Genomic DNA, 7,082 nt, shown 5'->3' with positions numbered 1-7,082 from the left:
AGGTAGGGAGCAGGGGAGAAGGGGAAGGGGTATTTGTCCCACAGGGACAAAGGGCTGCCTCTGATTAGAGAGAGGAGAGATGGCATGTGGGCAAATGGAGGTTTATAAAGGTAAAGGGGAACCCCCATGTTAGGATGCTGCGTTTAATTTTAATTGGGCGAGTTAATTGGGTGAGCAAAGGTGGCCTTTTGATTGCTGGACCTTGGTTGTCAGCCTCAGGAGGAGGAAGTGGCCAAATAAGGGAACAGACCTTGGTGGCCAGCTTTAGGACTTTCATCTAACAGTTTTCAGCAAGGCAGAGGGGCTGGGAGAGAAGGGAAGGCCTGCCACATGTGCGAGTGGACCAGTGTCCCTTCAAAGAGCACATGAAGCATGCTTGCTTGTGTGCTCACACTGGGGTTGTGGTGGCCTCAGATACAAGTGTGATAGGAAAGCACCAAAAAGAACCTCACTTGGGGGCTGGAGAGATGGCTCAGTGGTTAAGAGCACTGACTGCTCCTTCAGGAGACCAAGGTTCAATCCCCAGCTCCCACATGGCAGCTCACAACTGTCTGTAACTCCAGCTCCAGGCAGTCTGACACCCGAGTTGAAACACCAGTGCACATTAAAAATAAATAAGTAAATAAAAAAAAAAAAAAAAAAAAAGAACCTCACAGCGCTGTGGAATCCTTACATCGAAGTCCTCCTCTCCCCCACAAAACAACTTGGCATCAGGTGGGCATAGCATCTTCAGGGACGTACGCCGGGAAATAATCGCGATTTAGATCGCGAGGTTCATTGATCTCAGAGAGAGAAGGGAAGACTGAGCCCTGTACTGGGAAAGCTGGCACCAGGCCGCTGACCTCCTCCCTGCCTCAGCTTCCCTATGTGTAGTACAGCAAAGGATGTCTGACCACATGGGGCAAACCCAGGTGGGCTGTACTGTGGAACTTGTCTTACTAAAAGTTGGGCTTAACATTAAGTAAGACCAGCCACGGGAGCTGGAACCCTGGAGCTGTCCGCTTCAGCCCGGGTCTCCATCCCGCCTCAAACGTGTTTGAGTCTTTCGGAGGCAGGATGAGAGCACTGGAAAAACATCCCTGTGGCCAGAAGCTCATGCCGTCAGGCTCCTGAACACCCTCCTAGAGCCCCATTTGTTCCCACCTCCCCTTTCTTCTCCTCTAGGGAGGGACCCAACAGTTTCTCAGTTGCTTCAGAAATAGCCAAATGAGCAAGCCAGGCCGGGGTGTGGTGCAGTGGCTGAGCACTTGGACAGCATGTGGGAGGTCTGGGCTTCTGGCTCCAGCCCGCAAATAAAGAAGAGCAAATAACAGGACGTAGAATTCTTCCAGGAACGTTTGCCTGTTTCATCTCATTTAATCCTCAAAACGGACCTGCATGGCTGAAGGGTAAGCAGCTCTCTGCTTCAGGAGCGGGGTGTAAGCATGGGTCCCCCACTACCCCTCCTACCCAAGAGGCTGATGGCAGCCCCAGGAGTGGCTCACCTAAGTTCCCCTTGAGTTGCTCAGACAGCAGTCCCAGGAAAGGGGGCATTTGCATGTAAACAAACAGCGAGAGCGTTTCCACCGGGCACCTGAGGTGACCTGTCCTGGGTAGGTTTGAATTGCAGGAGGAGGGGCCACTGGCCTATCCAGTTTCCCTTGGCCCAGCGTGGTGATCTGGGTTTGGATGTGCCTGGTGGCCACTGGCCATGTTCTGTGTCGGGGAGGATCGCTGTGATCTCTCGCTCCTGTCCACAGTGGCTCTTCATGGTGGAGGCCAGCTCAGGCTGGAACGTGTATTATTCAGCCTGGTGTTGTCTAGAGAAATGGACTAGACCTGTCTAGACAACGTGGAGAAACCTGGGTGGACAGACAACCAAGCTAGTTGGCTCTTTCCTTGTGGGTGTACGCCTGACCACATGAAATCCAATGATCCTGGGCTGGGATGTAGCCTAGTGGTAGAGTATTGTCCAGCATACCCCAAATCGTGCTTCCATCCTCAGCTCTGAAAAAGGAAAGAATTCCATGGGCCAGAAGCCCTTAAAAGCTGTCTTCCTGTGGCCTTCCTAGAACTCAATTTGTTTTCATCTTTAATTCATCTGGGGACTAAAATGTGACAAAGGATCAGAATCTTGTGGTGATGCATTCAGAAGACAGACCGCGGGGAAGGGCAGAAAGTGTAGACCAGGAGTCCATCCCTACTGTGCCGCTATCTTCTGCTTAGCAGTCTACCTGCGGGCTTGACCCATATTATCATATTCTGAGTTGTTTAAAGGAGTGTCACCGCACAAAGATCCTGTAAAGACAACTTGTAACTCTTGGTAGGTCTGTGGACCGCCTGGGACGTGGTGCCCTGTAGCACCCCTGGGAAGTGACTACAGTCCCGATAAATTTTATCTATGCACGCCAAAATTTGTCTTCCTTCCTTCCTTCCTTCCTTCCTTCCTTCCTTCCTTCCTTCCTTCCTTCCTTCCTTCCTTCCTTCCTTCCTTCCTTCCTTCCTTCCTTCCCTCCCTTCCCTTCCTTCCTTCCTTCCTTCCCTTCCTTCCTTCCTTCCTTCCTTCCTTCCTTCCTTTCCTTCCTTCCTTCCTTCCTTCCTTCCTTCCTTCCTTCCTTCTTTCTTTTTTTTCCTTCCTTCCTCCCTCCCTCCCTCCCTCCCTCCCTCCCTCCCTCCTTCTTTCTTTCTTTCTTTCTTTCTTTCTTTCTTTCTTTTAAGAAAGAGTTTCTCTATGTAGTTTTGGTGCCTGTCCTGGATCTCACTCTGTAGACCAGGCTGGCCTCGAACTCACAGAGATCCTCTGCTTCCCAAGTACTGGGATTAAAGGCCTGCACCACCACAGCCCAGTTTGCCAAAATTTGTCTTTCTTATTTTCACATGTGAAAAACAGTATTATTTTGATTTGTGTGTGTGTGTGTGTGTGTGTGTGTGTGTGTGTGTTATATGTATGTGTTTGTAGAGGTCACAGGTCATCAGATATCTTTCTCAATTACTCTCCATCCTGTCTGTCTATCTATCTATCTATCTATCTATCTATCTATCTATCTATCGATGAATCATCCATCCATCCATCCATCCATTTCTCTACCCATCTTTCTGTCTATTTTGAAACTGAACCTAGAACTCGATGGTTCAGGTAGCCTGGTTGGCCAGTGAGACTCAGGGATGTGAGTGTCTGCCTCCCCCATGCTGGATTACAGGCTTTTACATGGATGCTAGAGGTCCAAACTCCAGCTTGTGTGGCAAGTATTTTATCAACTGCACTGTTTCCCTAGCCCTTGTTCTTCTAATTTTTTTTTCAACCATTAAAACTTCTTAAAATATCCTTAGCCCACAAAGCATTGACAAGCAGGTGGTGGGCAGGATTTAACTCTGGGCTGTGATTTCCCAACCCTTGGGTGAGACATTCCATTCCTTCCCTACAGGGTTTGAGTAAAACAGAAGCCAAGGAGGTGAGGGAGGTATGGGCTGCCCCTATTCTAACTCCCACCTCCAAGGCTGAGCGTGGAAAAAGGTCAAAATCCAGAAATCTGGAGGCTGCAGGTGCATACGGGGCCTGTCTTGTGAATTGCCCCCCTTGAAATCAGGCATGGGCTCCCATGCCAAGACCGAACCCAGTCATAGGCCCTCACCCATTAATTATCCTGTCCGGGTTCTCTCTGTACTTAGGAAAGGGCCTGGGGAGAAGCAGCACTTAGACTCCAGAATCTTCATCATGTTATTTAACTCGGCTGCAGCACGGGCTGGGACTGACTGCGTTGGACGCTCACTCTCACTCGGTGTGTGACCTTGGGTGAGTTTCCCATCACCCCCTTCTACACTGCGGTGGTCAGAAGCAGCTGCAACCATGGAGGGGAAGGGTTTAGATTTAGAATATGCTGTACACGGTTGAGCCATCACAGTGTGTGTGTACCTCTCTCTTGAATCCGTGCCCCCATTTGTAAAGTGCCAGGCACTGAGCAGGACAGGGGACTGCAGAGCCAGAGCAGACACAAGCCTGATCCTAGCATCCTTCAGTCTACTGGAGATTAGAAATGCTACCTATATATATATAACAAAACACCTCTGATCTTAGTGGCTTAAACAGGGATTCATTTGCTCAATACTCTGCAGGTGGAGCAGGGCGCATGTGCACGGCTCATCTCTGCCCCACATCGCCTTGGCTGGGGTGTTTCCATGGGAGTTGGAGAAGCTGGCTGGCCTCATTCACATGCCTGGCACCTCAGTGGGGGTGGATGGAATAGCTGAGGGCTGGCTGAGCCCTCTTCCTTCTTGCCCCCTTCCCCTAGAAGAGTCAAATTTGTTAACAGGGCAGCTGGCTTTCATGAGCACAAACTGGGACCTCGAAGCCCAGGCTTATAAGGTGTGTGACCTCCACCACAGGCTACCAAAGAGAATACAGGGCCCACCCAGGCTGGAGGGAGCTAAAGACTCTCCATTTCTCAGTGGAGAGGGCAGCCAAGAATGAGAGGAACTGAGGCAGCTAAGGATGGAGACAGGAAACTCAGAGCCTGTCCTTGAGTCTGGCTCCATCACAGCTCCCTGGGGCAGTGTTAAAAGACAGCTTGTGAAGACGAGAAACAACCGATCAACCAGAAACCAACTCCTGTCTCGACTGTTTGGACAGTTCTTCTAAGTTAGAACTGTGTTATCTTGTCAAAGCCTGTGTTATCTTGTCAAAGCCTTTTTCGTATATTGAAAAGAAACCCACCAAAATAGTGTTAATGAAAGAACTGTCAACCACTTATCCCACCAAATCTCAAAACTTTGGTATATTATTATCTTTATAATTCTGTTTTTACAATTGTCCCTTCATAGTAATAAGGGCCATGCACAGAGAGTGTATGCTGTATTCTTAATAAATACACCTTCTTGGCAGAAGCAATGGGAAGACCCTTCTACAGTCCACTCCCGGGTGACTGTCTCAGATCAATTTGCTGGTTATCGAGTTCTACATTTTCCCCATGTCTCCACAGGGCTTTCACAATGGACCTTCTCTTAGTAGCAGTGTGACGTTGCATTGTGTTGATTTCCCACGGTCCTGTCCATCTTTCTCCTCCTGGTCACCTAGGCATTTCTGGTGGGAGGCATCCGCTCCTTGTTTCAGCACTTACCATCCTTCCTGCTTATCTCTCTCTGTAATGGGCAAACACGATTTCATCATGTTTATCATCCTCATTAATTAAAACACATTCTCCGAGTGCTGGGCATTCTGCTGTGAGAGCAGACTGGGTCAGAAAGGAAGCTGGCCCCTGAGACACCTGCTGAGGCCTTGGACAGGCTAATCCGGGACAAGGCAGAGGCAGTGACCCAGTCCTCAGGGGGCCAGGGCTCCAACTGTCCAAACCCAGTAGAGACAGGAGTTGGTTTCTGGTTGATCGGTTGTTTCTCGTCTTCACAAGCTGTCTTTTAACACTGCCCCAGGGAGCTGTGAAGGAGCCAGGTTCAAGGACAGGCTCTGAGTTTCCTGTCTCCATCCTCAGCTGGCTCCTGAGAAGGCTGCCTACAGTTCCTCTCATTCTTGGCTGCCCTCTTCCACTGAGAAATGGAGACTCTTTGGTCCCCTCCAACCTGGGTGGGTCCTGTATTCCTGTATTCTCTCTGGTAGCCTGTGGCTTCTGGAAGGCCCGATTAGCCCACTGAACACATATCCTTGGGACTTTCTCTCAGCTGTTCTCAAGCTCTTGTCTCCACATGCCTGTTGCTATTTATTTAGTTATTTATTTACGTCCTTGTTTTTTTTTTTTTTTTTTTTTGATGGTACTGGGATTGAACCTACTGCTTCCTACATGGTAAGTAATGCTTTACCACTGAACCACATCCCTCCCTTACTTATTTTTTAACTTTTTATTTTGAGATATGGGTTCACCAAGCTGCCCAGGCTGGCCTTGAACTCACTCTGTAACTCAGGTAAGTTTTAAACCTGAGTCTCCTGTCTCAGGCTCCTGAGTAGCTAGGGGTTACAGGCTGGTCTTGTACCACCATGGCTTGGAGTATAGCTCCATGACAAGGTGCCTGTTGATCACGTGTGGAAGCCCCTGGGTTCTGTCCCCACCACTGACATATACATCTTGTCATAGTTTTTGGTTTTGTTTTGTTTTCTTCTGAGTCATAAGACACATCCCGAGGTATGATTTACTGGGTCAAACGACATAATTATCTTTTTGGCTTTTGCTCTGGATTGCAAAGTCATTTTCAAAAGTAGCTTCTACAGCCGGTACCTCTGTGGGAGGCCAGTGGCTCATGCTCCTCCTCCTGCTACCGTCCGACAGGGGACCGTTTCACCTGCTTCTTTTGGTCTCCAGGTCACCAAGAAAACAAGAAACATCTCATCCATCTTTAACATCACGGTATCCTAGTATGGAAAAGAAAACAAACAAACAAAACAAATACTAATTTAGCACATGGCAGAGTTTCCTGCAAGAATTATTTCTGAGACGTGAGTTCAGATTCCTTCTTCCCGTATATGGCTCTCATCTCCAAGTCCCAAACTGCATCCACAGAGCCCTGTTTCTCCAAATCCTGTAACATTGCCAAGTTCCGAAGAGGAGGACTTGATGATATCTTTGGGCAGCCACTAGTAAGCCTAGGCCTCAGTTTACCAGTCTGTAAAATAGCGACAAACAGACTTCCCTTGCAGAATATGTATAGGGATTGAGACTGTTTTTGAAGAGTCTGACAGACCTGCAATAATTAACAGCTGTTTTTGTTACTTGTAATTCTTCAGTCACTGTGTTTCATACAGTGAGAGGTCTCCGTATACTCCTTGGTCTGGTTATTTTTTCTCATAAATTTGAATGATTTCTGCACATATTTTGGTTTTATGGTCTTTCATTACACAGTAGAGCTTTAAATATTTTTAAGATATTAATTTTATTTATATGAGTGTTTTGTTTACCTGTATGTATGTACACCATATGTGTGCAGTGCGCAGAGGTGAGAAGAGCGTGTCAGGTCCCCTGGAACCAGAGTTACAGGCAGCTGTGAACGACCACGTGGAGCTGGGAAGAGAACCTGGGTCCTCTGTAAGAAAAGCACGTGTTCTCAACCCCACCATCACTCCAGCCCAGGCTTTGAATAGTTTAGGTTTATCTTTTTTTTTT

At 48.2% G+C, this 7,082-nt stretch overlaps 1 long non-coding RNA gene across 1 annotated transcript; it reads left to right on the top strand.

Annotated features, from left to right (window-relative positions):
* Nucleotides 1-1,175: 1,175 nt before the first annotated feature.
* On the top strand, nucleotides 1,176-6,806 carry LOC119088274. The gene is made up of 3 exons (XR_005091898.1): nucleotides 1,176-1,388; nucleotides 3,649-3,772; nucleotides 6,285-6,806. It is a non-coding gene; the product is annotated as an uncharacterized LOC119088274 (long non-coding RNA).
* The last annotated feature ends 276 nt before the right edge of the window (nucleotides 6,807-7,082 follow it).

This window comes from Peromyscus leucopus, chromosome 6 (genome assembly GCF_004664715.2).
Source record: "Peromyscus leucopus breed LL Stock chromosome 6, UCI_PerLeu_2.1, whole genome shotgun sequence".
In the NCBI taxonomy this organism is placed as follows: Eukaryota; Metazoa; Chordata; class Mammalia; order Rodentia; family Cricetidae; genus Peromyscus; species Peromyscus leucopus.
The sequence above is the reverse complement of the archived record's forward strand: the minus strand, read 5'-3'. Positions and strand labels throughout refer to the sequence as shown.